This window comes from Heterocephalus glaber, unplaced genomic scaffold (assembly GCF_053883595.1).
Source record: "Heterocephalus glaber isolate CG9 unplaced genomic scaffold, H.glaber_assembly_v1.0 deba00000122, whole genome shotgun sequence".
In the NCBI taxonomy this organism is placed as follows: domain Eukaryota; kingdom Metazoa; phylum Chordata; class Mammalia; order Rodentia; family Bathyergidae; genus Heterocephalus; species Heterocephalus glaber.
The window spans coordinates 67474604-67492051 of NW_028258138.1; the positions used below are offsets into that span (position 1 = coordinate 67474604).

General features: G+C 34.8%; 1 protein-coding gene and 1 pseudogene across 2 annotated transcripts in view; both read right to left on the bottom strand.

Annotated features, from left to right (window-relative positions):
• Positions 1–17448, bottom strand: part of Lsamp (limbic system associated membrane protein) — a 2156433-nt gene that overhangs the window by 1659919 nt on the left and 479066 nt on the right. The gene's annotated exons all lie outside the window — the stretch shown is intronic.
• LOC147830465 (dnaJ homolog subfamily C member 14 pseudogene) overlaps positions 1–17448 on the bottom strand; it is a 190292-nt pseudogene that overhangs the window by 55828 nt on the left and 117016 nt on the right. The window contains exon 2 of the transcript XR_015452873.1: positions 1–17448. This exon is cut by the window's left edge and continues 55828 nt beyond it; it is cut by the window's right edge and continues 113548 nt beyond it. The product of XR_015452873.1 is annotated as a dnaJ homolog subfamily C member 14 pseudogene (transcript).

The window sequence follows — 17448 nt, forward strand, 5'->3', positions numbered from 1 at the left end:
ATTTCTCTTTTCCAAGGTAAATTAAAAAACAAAACGAAACAAAACTCGAACTCCTTTCCTGCAAAGCAAGCCATTAAGTCTATACAGGACACTCATGCTACATCTTTACCTTCCCTTCAAGACCTTCATTACCAAAGGGTCCTGCTCCATACCAAAGAAGAATGACAAGTCCCTACACAAAGAACCTGAAAGAATCTACACAGGCCTTGCTTGGTTTCTTTCTACCTAGGCTATTATTATCAGATCAGACCCTTTTATCCAGTCACATTTCTATAGTTGCCCACTCTTCTTCAAACCAATAATTCTCCCTGAGTCACTGGAACTGTATTTCTGAAGGCACTTGTGTCAGGAAAGATGTGATAAAGTATTCTTGCTTTTCTCTTGTTAACTTGTCCTACTGGTATAAGAATGTTGGCCAGGACCCTTATGATGGGTGAAGGGAAATATAACATCTTTCTACTTCTATAGGACTGAAGGTATTATAAATGTCTTCGCAGGCCTTAAAAAGGGAATAGATTAATTTGGAAAAAGCCATTGCAGATGTTAAAAAATGATTTGTTCAGTACCATGCATCTGTGACAGGAACTAATGGGAAAGAAGTAATGGATAAAGTGAAAGAAGAGAGGATAAGCAGAATTAGATTGAATATTTGGAAAGACAGTGGTCCAAAGATGCTTATCCAATAAAGTGATCAGAGCAGTCACATCCAGGCAGCTACAATTGCAGGTGTAGGTTCATGAAATATTAGAAAATTCAGATTAAAGATAAGGATTATAAGTTCAATGAGCTATATGTGACAGTTTCTCTCTCCTACCTACTTCAGTATTTTAAAAAAATGCTAATAAAACCATATCCAGTCATCAAAAATGAAATATTTGTTTCAATGGAAAAAGACACATAATTTTTGTTTTAGTATATGTTCCACATGCATACAGACACACACATAGGAATCTCAAATAAAAATGGAACATTTAGTTCTTTAAATTGCAAAGATGTTTCATAGAAACAACATTGTATAGCCATAAATATGCAGGATTTACTATGTAAAAAACAAAATAAAAAAGCAGTATAAAACTAAACACACTAGCCATCTCATTTTGTGTCTCATGTAGAAAAATGAAAAGATAAAATTAAAAAGAATGGTTAACATTATAGAAATATATTGTTTGGGATATTTTATCAATAACTCATTTCCAATTTAAATATATACATATGAGTGCTCACTTTGGCAGCACACATACTAAATATATACATATGTGTACTTATGCCTATGTATATATGTATATACTCAGAATTCTATTCAATGGAAAATTGGTATCACTATTTTATTTCACTTTGCTTATATTTTCCAGGATATTGAGGATATACAATTATTATTTTTTTCTCCTAACATTGACAACAAAACATTAAATAACCATTTTTATTCTGCTGACAAGAAAAATCTACTTCATGGTTTTATAAATTGCTCCAAGGCAAAGATAATTGCATAATATTCTTATCAGAACCAAGGCTAATAGTTGATTATTAACATTAATTTTAATTTGCATACAAGTAGAAGGTATTCTAGAAAAGAGAATATTGTAAAATATTCAGAAGCAAATTCTAACCTCATAAAAAATGGAAAATCACTATTCCCTTCCTGGGTATTTTTTAACTAAAGGAAAAGTGGATTCAATACAGCATTTGCTACCTCATACTTAGCTCCTTTGTTACTCATTTAAATTAAGGATTTATTTTCTATTTGTGAAATTATTTTAGTTTTACCAACTAGAAGTATATTGATGAAACATGTTTCATTATTAACCATTTACTACCAGGAAGCATGAAACATTTTCATTATTAAGTCATTTATTTTTGGCGATGCAACTTTGTTCAAATTTTGTAGCTAGTTGCACATCCCATATATGTGTTGATGTTTTCTTAATTATACTAAATCACACTATGCAGGAAAATGAACATATATTCCATCAACAGGAGTGAATATTTAGAGATCAGCTTGTTCTACCTTATACCTCCAAATTTTAACTGATACAAAAGACCAGGTAGAACTTTTTTTAAAAGAAGGGACTACAAATATATAAAATAGATGAAGTGGAAAACCACAATGTCATCAAAATGGCATTTTGGAAAATTCTAATTTAATTGAAAATATTCAATGTTGTATAGATCTCCCAATAAAATACAATTACTAATCATTCAGTGACTTATGGAAGCATTTGTTACAAAATGGGTTCAATCTAAATAGATTTTATTATAACCACTTCTGATAATAATATCAGTAAAAGCCAACTACCATGAATCATATTGGATATTAAAGTATTATGATGCATAAGTAGTAATTGAAGGATATTTTTAAGATGAGAATTTGTGGTAGTGCAATTAACTCCCACCATGAAACAGGAACATTTAAAAAAATTTTAAAAAAGTATTTGAGACAGTCTTACTATGTAGTTTAGGCTGGCCTTGAACTCACTATGTGGCCCAGGCTAGCATCAAACTTGTGGTGATCTTCCTGCCTCAGCCACTGGAGTGTTGGAATTACAGGTGTGCACTAACACACCCAGCTCTTCATTTAAAAAAAAAATCTTTTAATGAACACAGACATAAATCTTCTTAGTCAGAAATTTTTATAATTTTAGTCATTTCTGAGAAATATTTTATTTTGGAGCCAGACAAATGATGTTTATTTTTACTATTTTATTTAAATATTAATTGAAAAATTTTAATTTGGATCATTTCTCCTCCAGGATAGAGGTCTAATTTTGAGTCTTTTTCTGAAATCTTTTCTCCTGAGCTGCATTATAACTAATGTTGAGAATTTGGTGGGTTGAATTTTACAAATATCTGGACTCCTACCATCTTTCATTTACAATAGGAAAGTTAGTTCTGCCAAATAAAAACATGAGCATTTGTTTAAACAACTACCAAGTAATGTCTTTTGACATTTATCTCAGCATATCCCATCTGTGTTTTTGTGACACACAGCTGTCTTCCAAGATCACCAAACATACTCAGGTTTGTAAATAAAACCTTTTTTTCTTACCAAAGACATTTGTAATTCTGAAGGAAAGATGAAATGCACTCTACTCTTTGTTAACTTGGTCTATTGTTATTGGTACCCTGTGTTCAGTTTGTACGTACTAACTTCACATTAGGTATTGGGATTGGAAAAATCTTCACAAGAAATTGCCTAGCAAAAATTGTCCAATTATGTATCTTTTGTTGTGGGCACAAATTACTAGCAAGGAATATCAGATATGAAAAACCCTAATAAATGTGGTTATGTATGCTTCCAGAAACAATCAAAACTATGCAAGAGCCCCTGAAATTTTTGACCAAAATAAGAATAACTTCTTTATCAGGAATACGGAGAAAGACGTTTTATTGCTATGTAGGTATCATGTACTGTTCGAGCCTGGAATTGGATAGGGGCACATTATATCTCTATAATCATTTCTTATAGCCAGCCATGCTTTTCTATGAAATAAAGCACTAAAATTGAGCACTTTCCTCAAGACGATAATGATAACTGAGTTTTCTACAAAATCAGGACATTTTTAGCTCTTCTGAAAAAAATGTAAGTGATATTGGGCTTGCTCTGAAAACAATGCATTCCACCACTAGACATAATAGCGGGTTTTGTTCACCCAAAACAAAATTCTGATCACCTTCCTGGAATTTAGATATGACTATTTTGAACATGATAACACAATAGAATTGTGAGACCCCTCAGAGCTAAGACCATATTTATTCAGCTGGCTATACTACTAGTATAGGAAGAGCACTGCAAACTTTATTAAATCACTAAAATAGTTGAATGAAGAAATCAGGTTCATAAAGAAGTGTTCACATTTTGTAGAACAGTATAAGTAAAATACTTCAGAAGACTTATGAATTTGAGACTTGGGAGAAAACCACAATCTTTCTTCCTTCATTCTTCAGCACCTCTTTCAGCACCATATCATGAGCAACCATTGAATCTGGCAACTTTCGTCTATCCAAGCTTAGCCTAAGCTATCATCATCTTTTCCTTCCAATAGTATTTACTGTTCTCCATCTATCCACTCTGGTCCCACACAAGTAATTGTGTATACTAAACTAGAGACATATTTTAAATCACAAATCAAATGGTTAATCAGCCACTCTACCACTACACTCTGAAACATTCAGTGGGTTCCCACTATTCATGTGATAAACACTGGAATCCTTGAAGGAGCCTAGATATCACTTCATGTCTGTCCCTGCCTCCCTCTCAATTCTTACCCTAAAACTACACTCCACTGGATCTTATCACATCAAGCATGCTGCCATCCTGTGGCAGCAATGATCCACATTGTCTCACTGTTTCCCTCCTTCTTCCCCTGGCAAGTCCTGTTCATTAGGATTTCAGTTCATTAGGATCATGCAGTTCCTTAGGGAAACCATTCGTGAACCTTAAGTTACATACTTTGCTATCAATTATTACAGAACCACATTCTTCTCTTTCAAAGAATTTAATTTCATTTAAACTAATGAATTCATTAATGTGACCAGCTGGTTGATGTCTTTTTTTCCTCTTAGACTATAAATTTTGTGATGGGAGAAATGTGGTTCATTTTGCTTATCACTATGTTCCTGGAACATACCAGAATGTGTGGAACATAACACTGGCTCCTAAAATACATTTATTGGATGGATGGATGGATGGATGGATGGATGGATGGATGAATGGATAAATTAATGAAAGAGCCCTTGGGTCCCTTTTATAGAAGTGAGGATGGACAGTAAGCACACACACTATACACAGATTTTTAACTCTTTGTGGTCAACACCACACTTCTAAGACAGTTTTTTGTGGTTATCATCTTTGATTAAGGGACATCAATTTTTATAAGATAAATGTAATTATCCTTATTAGTCTAACTAACTGTTCTGAAATGTACTTTCTTTAAATGTGCTCATTAAAAACTTTTTGAAACTATTTGGTCTAACTAGTTGAGGTCATTTACTACCGCTAATACTTATTTTTGCAGCTAATATTTATCTATGTGGATATTTCTAAAAAGACTCCAACTATTTGCTAATAATATAATGATTCCTGCATTCATATAATACTTCTATATCTATTGTGAGATTCATATAAAAACAACCAATTAGGTAGATGGACACAAATACTTTCTGTATTTTACTGATAAAAAGGGTTTTTTTTTTCCATAATTATTATTTGCTTTACCCTACCTTGCAATCCAAAGGTGAACTCACAAAGGCTGCTACACAACAAAATACTTTCTTATGATATTGGCCCTTGATTTATAGGGACCTGAAGAAGCTGAATAAGGCAGTAGTAAGCAAAGACATCCACCCTTTTCAGTAGCTTAGAGAAATCACCCAGAAGTTGATTTGCTGTTAGATGAAAGGCAGATGGTAGCAATTCAAGGCAATGTTTGAAGCAAAGCACCCAGGAAACAGAAACCAATATTAGGCAAATACTCTTGATTCGTAATATTTAAAATTCACTGTTGCAGACCTAAGCTTTTTTTTTTCTTTTTCAAGGGGTAGTTTTAACTGGGAAAAAATGTAGTCAAGTCTTAAGTATTCATGCATTTTATTAATCTGTGTCTACTTACTCCCTATTATGCAATATAATGGTTAAAAACATAAGTTTTAAAATTGTGTGGTCAGGGTTCAGAACCTTGCTCTTTCTGTCCCTAGAACTTTTCTCCTCAAATTGTATTTTGGTTTCTCCACCTGCACAATAGAGACTCAAAATGAAAAATTCAGTTTTGTAGGGCCTGATATTTATATGATGGGGAAAGGTGTCTTTCTAAAAAAGTGATCATAAATGTAGAGCTCAGAAACTCTATCCTTGAGCCTTCATAGGAAGCAATGAATGTGGCACTATGTTACATTCATGTCTGCATTCTTCTTCTGTTTGTTGCTGCTCTTAATGAGGATTTGTTAAAATAAGCTATGAGAAGGTCCTTGCATACAGTAAACAATAAATGACATCATTCTTACTATTATTTTAGTCTAACTCACAAAGATGTAAGAGTAAATAATTTCCATTTTTAATTTCTCACAGTTTAATTCTATTTTCCCAAAGCTAAATGCTAGAGAGGACTAAAGAGATTAGTGACAAAGTAATACATGCCCAGGAATTAGGCCATTTGTTCATTTGTTTACTGAACAAATTTTACAGGCAGCTACCATGCTCTGCACATTGCGTGATAAATCTAAAATTCAGGGGAGAAATGCATGGGAAAATGCACAACAAATTAAAAATGTTTAATAACAAATGTATGTGAGTGCTGTGGAGATAGTAAAAGGGTGCTGGGATAAAGCATACTGGGGAGAGACATTAGGTGGCTAGGACAGTAAAGGGAGACCTGGCTGAAGGAGGCAGTCCTTGAGTGGGAGTCTCGGTGTGTGTTAAGGCTCTACTGGAAAGAATGTGGTGTATTCTAGGCTCAGTGAAGAGGCCACCCGTGAGGGCAATGACTAACTGGTGATTGCTGATGCATTACTGAGATATATTCTTTAAAAAAGGACAGTAACAAATTTTGATGGAATCAAGTACATAAAACTTGGTTTATCTGCTGGAAAAATAGCTTCCTCTATATAACCTTGTGCTCTTAGCACAAAATTTCCTTAATTTACCTTTTCTGATGCCTTAGAGGAGAAAATTGGAGGCCCAGGGATTTACCTTGGTGTTTTCGCCACCTGCCTTGAAAGGTCCCGAGTTGGACTTGGTTCCAAACAAAAAGAAAGAGAAGCAAATTGGGACAAAGGGACTTTAGCTCAGGGTGATGACAGTGACAGGCATATTGAAAATGACTACCTGACCTTGAACTGAAAGACACTACTTAAATGTGAAAGCATGATACTTCAAAGACATTTTAAAGAATTGGACTACCCTGTCAACAATAAGTTGAGGACAGAATAAAGTGTAGTAAAGTGATAAAATTTAAGAAGGAAGAAAAACTGAAGTATTTTAGTCTGGAAGAGTGAAGAATTGGTGGGTATCACTAAAACCTTCTGAGAAAAGATGTGATCAAGAAGAAATAAGGGATATAAGTTGCTAGTAAAAAAGGTAAGAGAGAATGCAGAAGATACCTCTACCTAAAACTTCTGGCATCTTCCTCACAGCCACTGGGCTGGGAGAAAGAAATCTCTACAAGTCTAAGAGCAGCACTCTTCACATTTTGTATTCTTAATTACACAGGGAGTTTTCTCAATCATTGTATAGGAGAAAGTTTTAAAACAATTTAGTACTCATCTCATGGATGAGGAGAGAGATTATGTGCCAGTGAAACAGCTGAAGGTTCAGGAAATAGCTAGCCTTTTCACACTCACCCTAAAAAGCATTCCTGTTGACTTCAGTCTTCTTTCCAGGAGCTAATTTCAGCTGAATGTTAGCAGTAAAGTTGCTAAGTGTTTTGTGTAGGTAGTTAATTAATATTTCTTAAATAAATAACAAGAGCAATATCTACAAGTAGCACCAGAAAATCTAATTCCAACATCTCTATTAATTTATACAAGGCCATGTTGGCAAGTGCATTGTTTATCTGTGTCCAGTGTATTCTGAAGATACATTAAGACATCCCACATATTTTGGTGCCATGTGGAAGACATGTTTCTTCCCTGCTAACTGTTGCTTTGAATCAACCACAACATTCACCTAGAGATTCTAACTATCTACAACCTAGACCCTGGCTTGTTATCTTTACTTTCTCTCAGCATTCATCCTTCCAAGCTATCAAAGGGTCTCAGCAAGATTAAGTAAGTATTGCCTGGACATGTTGTTATATTAGGAGCCACATGAAAATGTTCTCAATTTCTATTGTTGCCACCAATGAGAAGCTAAAGGCTTCCTCTGGCCATCAAAGTCCATGAACTCCATAAGTATGTGGGATCTGGAGTAATCTTATGTCTGGTTATATTCATCAGCCTGCCTTGAAGAATAGAGACATTTGGAGCTATCTCAATAATGTCATGGTTTGGCTGTAAGAATCAGTTACTATTTTGCTGGACAGAACATTCCCCTGTAATTAGGCTACTCAAAACACAATTTTACCAGGTCACTGAAACTGAGGGTCTATGTTTTTCATAATATTTCTTACATATTATAGTTCTTCAATATGTGCCAAGCTAAACTACATTCCTGTGGTTTATCTTTCTCCTAGGGTGAGAGCATCTTGGAATGAACACTTGTATCTCTGTATGAGCTGTTTTGACCATGAAAACATGGCCGCCTACATAAACCATTTGGTTCTCAATGAGCCACGACATCTCTCCTGGGTAAATAAACACAAAAGTAGTGGTTCAAAAACAACCATTGCAAACAGTTGTGTTTACATTGCCAAAAGCCCCACAAACCCTGCATAGTTCAGTATGCTTATGTAGAAGGTCTTACGTGGAGATGGGACTTAATTATTTCAAGTTGTTTAGTACAGGTTCAGACAACAAATGTTATCTTCACAAGTCAAAAGAGCTTTTTTAGGCATTTCAGGTCCCAATATTTTCACATATGTCATCTTTACTGCTGAGCAAACGATACTTTATCCTAAAGCTGTAAGAGACATATTTCAGTGGACACTTCACATTTTTTCCCAGAAATTTCAAATTCATAAACATTATTTTCTGAACAAATTTTCCTCCATGTTCATCCACTGCCACCTACCCAATTATGATTCAACAAGAAGCATACATGTGTGTTGGTATGGATGCTTGAGCACTCCAATTCCAAACCGAATGCATTTATCTTACCAAATGGGATGTTTTGAAGACCTCCTGTCTTCCCTCTGGCCCACTGTGGCAGATATTTACACTGTAATTTCCTAGGACACTGAATTAGAGATGTAAGTCCTGATGATAACTGTCTACAGATTGAAATTATAAAGGTAAGAATTTGCCCGAGCAAATCTTCCTACCCTCTCATTGGAATATTCACTTCCTTTAGTGCTCAAGCAGTATTTATGATGCTTTCATCATGTAGATTTATTTAATTTGTGTAAAACACTTTTCTAATAAAGTCTCCTGTAGTTTCATTAATTATTCAGCAAAATATCTCATTGAGTTAGTGGATAATGATTAATGTCCAGACAGGTCTTTTACCTGTATTTATTTATCTAAAGCCACACACACACACACACACACACACACACACACACACACCAGGATTTGGGTAACTAAATAAGATGTAATTCTTTAGTATACAGAATAGCTTTTGCTTTCAAAGGTTTCTCTTTATCCCATATACTTATTTGACTCATTCAGCTAAGATCAATATGAATTTTTAAAAATCTACAGTTGTATATATTAAAGTTGATGTCTCTTTGAAGGATTAATTAATATAATCATGACTAATTATCTGTATTGATTAAATGAGCAAGGCCGTTACACAGCGTGAATATCATAAAGATAATCAGCTTTTTAGTCTCTGCACAGATGGGGATAAAATCTTATTATTCCTTACAAGTAGGACAAAATTTCTTTTGGTCCAGGGTGGTAAATCTTTCAGAGTTATGGTCTTAAAAAATGTTTAGTACATAAGTTGAGAGAAAGAAAAATGAGCATATAGGCCTACAGAACTTCTCTTGGATCAAAATATCCTGTAGTAATATATAACAGAGAAGTACTAAAATGATCTGGGAAGATCCTTGAATTCAGAAGTTTCTTATGGCTGTAGCCCAAAAGGCTGATTTATAATGTTTCCTGCAGATTTCTGAATACATTCGGTCTATGTACATGTGCAGTCTGTAATGAAATTTAGATTGTAATATACAGCCTAATGGGAAACATTAGAATACATATGTTTGTGGATGGTATCTTAAAATTTAAATTCCCTGAAAATTCTGTAGGTCTGGAATGAGGTCTCCAGATCTACATTTTAATCCATACCTCCCCAAATTTTCAAACTGCAGCTTCTCCTTTCCTTCATAGATGTTTAAGTTCATGATGTTGAGGGGAGCAATTTAGGAAGGCAAGCAAAGATGAAATCCATCAATTGACACTGATAAAATTTGGAGGGAGATACAAATGCTCAACAACCAGTCTATCTAGTCTATGTCAATTTTAATATAAAAGGTCTTCATGCTTTTGAATGGTCAATGTACATGCTGCAATACATCACAGGAGGGTACAGTGCATTACTCTTATTGCTCATCCATTCAAAGTTTCAGGCTGAGAAACTCAGAGCTCATTTTGTCAGGAGGGACCATGCTTCCTCTCCAAATATAATTGTACATCCCACTTATTCTAATGCTTTGCTCTTTTCTACTTTTGTCCTTCTCCTTGCTCCCCTTAACCCAAAAATCTTTGATCTCCTTGTTAACCATGTTAATAGTACACATTCTTCATTAACCAGATTAAGGGCCATGTCCTGTGTGCAGATGTCTCCAGCTATTCATGTTCCCCTTGTGAATTCCATCTCTAATCTTTGTTTTCATTTTATAGATGTTATTGTTATTCATTTGTCACCCGCATACATTCCTTTGGATATTAAGAAGGCATGTTAAGTGTATCTATTTATTCCATGCCATCTACAGAAAATGGTTTGTAAAAATTAAAATAAAACAGGGTTCTTAAACGTCCATGAGCCAAATCCATCAGAGTTACCTGAAAAACAGGTACAGTAAACGCATTTCTTGACCACATCTTGGACTTGCTAGACCAACATCTTTATTTTTAAACTATCAGAAGATAGACATGTACCCTAAAGTTTGAAATCAATTCCTTAGAGATGTTTCCCTCAGCATCTCAATAATGTAAAGAGTTTACATTGCTAAGCTCTGTCAGATGTTCTAAAGGAAAATCTCTAGAGCAGTAAGCCCTTTCCACCACTACCAGCCTGTGCTCCTCAGAAAATTCAATTTGTTAGTCAAGAAGTTGAAACTTCTTTCAACTATTAGTAATATACTGTCTCAATGGTATGCATTAATTATAATCACTTTTAATGATTTAAATACTCATAGTTTGAGGATTGAAAACCCAAGAATAATGCATTCATTTACTGAATGATTTCCTTTTATTAAATTAACAGCCTCACAGGTAACCCTGCATGTGTAACATATGCACATGATATCTATATCTATAGATCTATACCTATAGATCTATAGATATAGATCTATAGATATATGTAAAGAGAGATAAAGAGAGAGAGAGAGCAGTGTGAGCCACCGTGTAAGGTAAACTTCCAAGTGAATGTAAATATATACATAGTATAAACACTACATATATCTATGAGGACTATATGTGCAGAATATGTGAGTGTGGATGTATAGAGGGGAGAGCAGTGTGAGCCACCATGTGTCATCTACTTATCTCAAATTCCAGTAAAGTTGAGAAAAACTGTGGAAATGTTTGGGTTGCCCATAAGAGCTCTTTTCTAAGTTGTGGTTCCTGTCTACAATGGTAAGAAGATATTTTTCTCCATAAGACCACCTGAACTCTTACGTGGATTGAATGTTCAGATCTATGCCTTCTAGACTGTATTACAGCAACAATAGAGAACTTTTCAACTCTACCTTCAGCTGTACAAATATGGAACAGTCACGTTTTCTAATGCTCATGCACTACAATAACTGCAGTGGTAATAAGTAAAAGGGCTGAATACAGTATTTTATAATCTTCTATAAGGTTATTATGTATAAATTTTGTTGAAAATAAAATTTAAAAAGTTACCACAGTGAATGTTCACAGAGTAAAACATTATAATGGCTAAATTAGAAACCACCAATGAAAATTACTAATTTTATTTTTAAAAACAGACTTACATATTTTCTTAGAAATAGATATTTATTTTCTTTTACAAATTGGTATGATTTTATTATGTTTCTGCATCTTATGCATTTCCACATTTATTAAAACACCCTTTCAAAAATAATGGCTAATAATTGCTTACTATTTCTTTTTGTAACAGTTAGATGTTTAAATGTACTTCTATTATTGGATATTTTGTTACTTTCTGTTCTGCTATTATGAGGATTTTTAAGATGTCTTTATGGGTAAGTCTTTGATTGTATCCGTAATTATTTTCTCAGAAGTCATTTATAGAAGTGAGTTACTAGATCAAAAGGAAGAAGAAAGTCGTTTTGGTTTTTTTTGGTACCGGGGATCGAACTCGGGTCCTTGCACTTGCGCAGCAGGCGGCGAAACCACTAAGCTAAATCCCCAGCCCAAGGAAGAAAGTTTTTCAAAAAACTGTTGACAGATATCTTTCAATTGCTTGAGAGAAATATTGCTAACATAAATCCAACATTTTCCTTCTACCCAGGAAGGAATACCATTGTATGCAACAACAGAGAAATATGATTTTGAATGAATGTTTAATAAACTTTAACAACAATTTTCATATTTTAATTTGCTTGTTTTTCATTACTATTAAATTTGCTGCTTTTTCCATTTATTTATTGTGGATTTCATTTGCCTGTGAATTCTTCATGTACTATTTTTTTTTTTTGGTACTAGGGATCAAACTTGGGACCTTGTGCTTATGAGGCAGGCAGGAGAACCACTGAGCTAAATCCCCAGCCCCTTCATGTACTATTTTTAAAACAAGAAGTTGTTTTTGCAGTGCTTCATAGTCGCATTATATATTTTGAGATTAAAGCCCTTGCTGTATTAGTGAGATATGTTTTTCCTGGGCTGAAATTTTTATTTAAATCTTGTTTAGCTTAAATATTAATGTTTATTTAAATGGGTATAATTTTTTCATTTCCTGAAAATTGATTTTTATAAAAAAAATTCAAAAAATTTGAAAGAATTGTACAATGAACACCTGATTCTTAAAAACCTACATTCTATGGTATTTTATTATATTTTCTATAGGATACAGATAATCACCTTCTGGAAACTATCTTTACACTTGCTCATAGTCAACAATTTTTATGTAACCCTGCTTCTGGGAATTAAAAAAATAAATGCTAAAATGTAAGATTCATTAAGTAGGTGCTTTTGCTCTCTTGTCTCCATCTGTATTCACAGGTATCTGAAACAGGACATACTACGTTGAGACACTCACTAAATAGTTATTGACCAAATGACTTTTCTCAGTGAGAGGAAAATTTTTGACTCTAAGATGATAGAGATGATTTTATTGTATTGCAGCCCCCAAGACTTTAAATCTATTTGACACGCAGCTTCATAGTATAATCTAGAGCCACTACAGTATTAACTCACCTGTTTAAAGTGTGCTATATTTCCAAATATGTGTACCTTAAATATTAAGAGATATCAACTATCTTTTATCTCACATAAGCGAAAACCACATGGATAGATTGTTATAACTTCTGGAAAATGGTTTGCATCACTTAATGACAGCATCCCATATCTTGGAAGAAATTAGAATTCAAAACATTTCACTTCCTTCCGAAAGATGATGAGCTAATGCTGAAATGCCTATGAATACAGAAGAACAAAAGGAAATGTTGCAGGGTAAAGCATCTGACAAGAATGGAGAAAAGTGTGTTGTGGGTTGCAGAATTTATCTCATTGAGCAGGGAATAGAAAAATGATGCACGATACTTCAAAAAGGGGAAAACTCTTGTGAATCTTCTGAGCCCTGATTCTTCAGTGAGCAGAAATACAGAAAAAAAGCTAATTACTGTCTATCTTTTACTCTCCTAGAAAGGACCAAAAGGGGAAAAGAAGCCATCCAGTATTTTCTATATTTACTAATGAGGAAAACTTGGGTCCTTCCTTTTCTCAGGAGTCTTGGAGGCAAGATAACTCTGACATAAGTTTGTATTCAGAAACACTTGGAAATTTTTAAAACACACACACACACACACACACACACACACACACACACAACCTGACATGCAGACTGTATCCCAGACAAATGAAATAATAATCTGGCTAGGTGAGATTGGAAGGTTGAAGACATTAATATAAAAATCTACCCAAGTTACCATCATGTGCATTCATGAATGTGAACATTGGGTAAGGAAATGCAGCAACGGAGGCATGAAAGAATCAGACCCTATGCAATATGACGTTCTCTTCTATGACACCTATCTCTAGAGGATAAAGAGGAGAAAACATTTTCACATTTCAGCTAATCTCACCTAGTGTCAGTGCATGACTTGCATTTTGTGAAAAGAGTAAGGGAGAGGTTTGTCAGGCATAGGGTTTTCTATTTGTGTCTAAGGGTAGTATGTAGATTAAGCCAAAATGAATGTGAGCAATGTCTTCTTGCATGAAACAAACCAAGACAGGAATGAATACCCACTACCAAGTGCTGGGAGATTGTAGAAATATCAGTTACTAACTTCTCTGCTTGAGATATTCTGGGGTGAAAATAAACTTAACTATGTGAACCTTTCCCTTAAAGAACAGATTCTAGGGCCAGGGATGTAGCTCAGTAGTTCTGGCACCTGCCTTGCAAGAGCAAGGTCCTGAGTTTGATCCCCGGTACCAAAAATAAATAAATAATTTTTTTAAAAAAGAATAGATTCTAGCAAAGTAGGTGGGGGACATTCTTTTATAAATGGAGTTTCTAAATATCTCACTTTTTCATGAGCACTTAGTTCATCTTGACTCAGTCAGACACTATCAACAGGACAGAGGACAAACAATCTTCTGGACCCTTAGACTGTTACCCATTAAAAGCATAATTTGTGATTTGTATTTTCTTCTGAGGCAGTCAGGGACTTAAATGCAGGTTTTGCTAAACAGTGACTCTTCACTTGGGCCTATAGATGCTAAAAGCAGAACAAATTTGACCTTAATTTTGTGAATCTTTGGGTCAAATCTCTTCTCAGCTCTGTATATAAGCATACTGGTCATTTAGGAAGTGTCTGGCTAAAAGTTGGCTAAACAAAGCTAATTAATCCTCAATCTATATAACTGATGTCACCCAGACTGAGGATATAAGGAGATTTACAGAGTATTCAATTGTACCCATAAGTCTCCATTGCCCTAAACCTGTGGTGACCTCAGATTCTGGCAGAGCCTCACAAGACTTGAGACTTCTCCAAGAGACAACAAAGATATCGGGGAGACAGAATTCCACCTCAAGCAATCTAGACATCTCCAGAGCCATCTTGTAAAACCATAACTGACAAAATGATCAGCTAATCAATAAAATATGGCCTAGTGGTTTGTGCAAATGGCCTGGCCTGAGTCTCTACATCAGTGTGGCCCTCTAGTTGCTCAAGCTCTAGTCCTTTTCCTGTTTTTCCTTACTGTCTCATTCTGCCTAATAAATCTAGCTTTGCTGACACATGCTGAAATTCTTTTACTGTGACAAGAACACAATGTTGGAGGGAAGGTAACTTGGGGTTCCGATCTCCTCTGTGGAGGACCTCCTTGGACCCCATCCAGTAACAATTCTATATATATCTATATCTATATATAGAGAGAATATATATGTATATTTTCCTCCACTTTATAGACAAGAAAACATTTTTTAAAAAAAATAGAGGTGGGATTTGAACTAAAACTGTTTGAATCTAGTAGTGCCTTATGCTCTTAAACCTATTTTACCCAATTACTCAAACATTTGGGCTTTTAGAGAATGTCTAATTTCCAAATATTATAAAATTGGTGAATAGTTTTATAACTTTATTTTCTCCTCCATACTTAGGGTTGCTCTTTGGAGCATAACTAGAAAGAACGTGTCCTGGACTTTAAGTTTATCATTTTTTTTTAATACATTGTCACTTGCTTGTCAAAGGGATTGTGCAAATAAATTCATAATGTCTCAAGAAATGTAGGACAGACGTATGCTAGGAGTATTTAATTATTTCTAATTTAATAGTTGAATATTTTATCTTATTTAAAATTTTCCACTGGGTTCACTGGGAACAGAGTATTTCCATTTTGTATGTTGGTTTGCTGTGTCCATCCAGACACTGAAATCTTCATTTATAAACCTCTCTCTGGCTTTTTATGTAGAATATTTTACCATTGCAATAAATATTTTTTCATGTTGTGTGTAAAACTTGCCTCCCCTAAACTGTAAACCACTTAAGAGAAGATATCACTTTTGTCCTATTTATTGTTCCATTTTGGTGCCTGCTATCAACTATACCTGCCACATAACTGTGCTTAAAGATCGATTATATTTCACATTTACTGGAGGAATATACATTGGTCTTTTATGCTGCAGATTTAGAGCAATAAACCAGATTAGTCAGTGACCATCAGGAAGTAACTGTCCATAAACAGAATCGGCACCAATGAGTCATAGAACAGGCAAGTTGAATGGGACAGGAATGGTAAGGGAAGTCTTCCTGGAAGAGGTGAGATATCTTTGCCCACAAAACTTTTCAAATGAAGTACAGAGCACTGTGGCATCAGTTCTGCTGAGGGTTCTGCTGATAATCTTTTAATAGGAAGCAATGGACCCAAGTGGAACTACCTTAGGCTCTAATGGACTTCTAATTAGTCCAATTAGTGTGATGGCTCTAATTTGTAAGGCAGCAAATGGTTTAGAATCTGGTTTCTTGGAAATCGCTTCTCTCTAGGATGCAATGCAACAACAAGGAGCAGCTGAAGCACTCCTGGAGTGGCTAAGTACAGTACAGTGTTTACTCACTGTATTACCTATCCCTTCTGTCCTCCAATATAAAGAGAAAATAAAAGGTATTTCTTCCAGCACAGATTCCCCCAGGCAGGCCACCTTTGTAGGACAACAGTAGCCAAGGGCAAATTAGAAGTAACTTCTCAGCATCTTCTTAAAATGAGTCCAACAGAGTCTCCAGTTGAGAGAGCTATTTGTACCCGTCAATGTTTTCAAGTTTTTGTGCCCCCTTTTTTTTCAGAAATAAAAATTATTATTTTGATTTAGAATCCAAAAGCAAACTATGGTATGTGCCTGTGTGCCTGAGGCAAACTGTTCTTGTCACACCCTGCCATTCCCTTGAGCCCAGAAGCATCAAAATAAATTGCCCCTTGTCACTACCCATGGAAAGGCTGATAAACTCTCTGGCAATCTGATCCCTAGAAACAGCCTTTTCTTTACCATCTCAGAATTCTCTCTTGGCAACAGCACGCTTGCTACTCTGTTCTGACTCTGCTGTGTATTTTTTCTATCAATTCCCATGGGATTCTGATGGTTTTGAATAAATAAGAAATAAAAGATTTTTTAAGAGCATTTCTGGTCCTGATAGGGGCATATTGATATATGTAGCTATCACTTGCAGTGAGAAAGACCCTCTGACATTAAAAATAATCTGAATTGCTGGCTGGTCCACCCACACTTCCTCCCTTATTTCCTCCCTCCCTCCTTTTCTTCTTTCCTCCCTTCCTTTCTTCCTTTCTTCTTGTCCTTCTTTCCTTCTTCCCTTCTTCTTTTGCCTTCACTTCATATTTTGGTAAAGTTCATGTATATAAAATGGAAGCACTTTTGGGAACCACCACTAATATAGTGAAATATTTCTATATTAATGATTAAAAAGGCATAGTTTTCAAGACCAAATTTACATTTGACACCAGCATTATTCAGTGTTTCTGAAAACATTATCA